At 41.8% G+C, this 1,235-nt stretch overlaps 1 non-coding gene across 1 annotated transcript; it reads right to left on the bottom strand.

Annotated features, from left to right (window-relative positions):
* Positions 1-662: 662 nt before the first annotated feature.
* LOC119470568 lies at positions 663-769 on the bottom strand. Its single transcript, XR_005199482.1, has one exon. It is a non-coding gene; the product is annotated as a U6 spliceosomal RNA (small nuclear RNA).
* Positions 770-1,235: the final 466 nt, after the last annotated feature.

Here is a 1,235-nt window from a genome sequence, read left to right as displayed (position 1 = left end):
GGGATTACAGGCATGCGCCACCATGCCCAGCTAATTTTTTGTATTTTTAGTAGAGACGGGGTTTCACCATGTTGACCAGGATGGTCTCGATCTCTTGACCTCGTGATCTACCCGCCTCGGCCTCCCAAAGTGCTGGGATTACAGGCGTGAGCCACCGTGCCCAGCCTAAACTATGTATATTAAAAGTTTTAAAAATGTTGACTCGCCATGACCCAGCAATTCTTAGAATTTTTTTTTTCTCATTAAACTTTTTTAATGGGTCTCAAAATTCTGTGACAAATTTTTGGTCAAGTCGTTTCCATTAAAAAGTACTGATTTTAAAAACTCATAAAACTGCCACACACAAAAAAAACCAAAGTGGTCCACAAAACATTCTCCTTTCCTTCTGAAGCCTCTACGATGCATTGTTATCATTAACCAGTCTTTTACTACTAAACTTAAATGGCCAGTTGAAACAAACACTTCTGAGACCGTTATTCCTCCACCACTGATTAAGACCAGGGCGGCAGGTATTAGGGGTAATATTCATTTAGCCTTCTGTGCTTTCTGGGCAGATTTGGTGACCTTGCCAGCTCCAGCAGCCTGCTTGTCCACTGCTTTGATGACACCCACCGCAACCGTCTGTCTCATATCATGAACAGCAAAGCAACCCAGAGGTGGATAAAAATATGGAACACTTTGTGAATTTGCGTGTCATCCTTGTGCAGAGGCAATGCTAATTTTCTCTGTATCATTCCGATTTTAGTATATGAGCTGCTGAAGTGAGCACCCACTTCTTATAATTTATCCTAAGGAAAAATGATGGATGTCCACAAATATTTAATTCACAGATGTGTTAATTTCAGTTTTTAGATAATTTTTTTTTGAGACAGTCTTGCTCTGTCACCCCAACTGGATTGCAGTGGCGTGATCTCAGCTCACTGCAACCTCTGCCTCCTGGGTTCAAGCGATTCTCCTGCCTGAGCCTCCTGAGTAACTGGAATTAGAAGCATGTGCCACCACACCTGGGCTAATTTTTTTTGTATTTTTAGTAGAGATGGCATTTCATCATATTGGCCAGCTGGTCTCGAATTCCTGACCTCATGATCCGCTCACCTTGGCCTTCCAAAGTGCTGGGATTACAGGTGTGAACCACTGCACCTGGCCTCAATAATATTTTTTAATGGGATACAGTGTTATCAGAGAGCATTCATCCATGAATGTACAACAACATAATTGAAATGGATTTGTAGTAT

Source organism: Cebus imitator, unplaced genomic scaffold (assembly GCF_001604975.1).
Source record: "Cebus imitator isolate Cc_AM_T3 unplaced genomic scaffold, Cebus_imitator-1.0 Scaffold34, whole genome shotgun sequence".
NCBI lineage: Eukaryota > Metazoa > Chordata > Mammalia > Primates > Cebidae > Cebus > Cebus imitator.
Note: the sequence above shows the minus strand (reverse complement) of the source record. Positions and strands in the feature narration are given on the sequence as shown.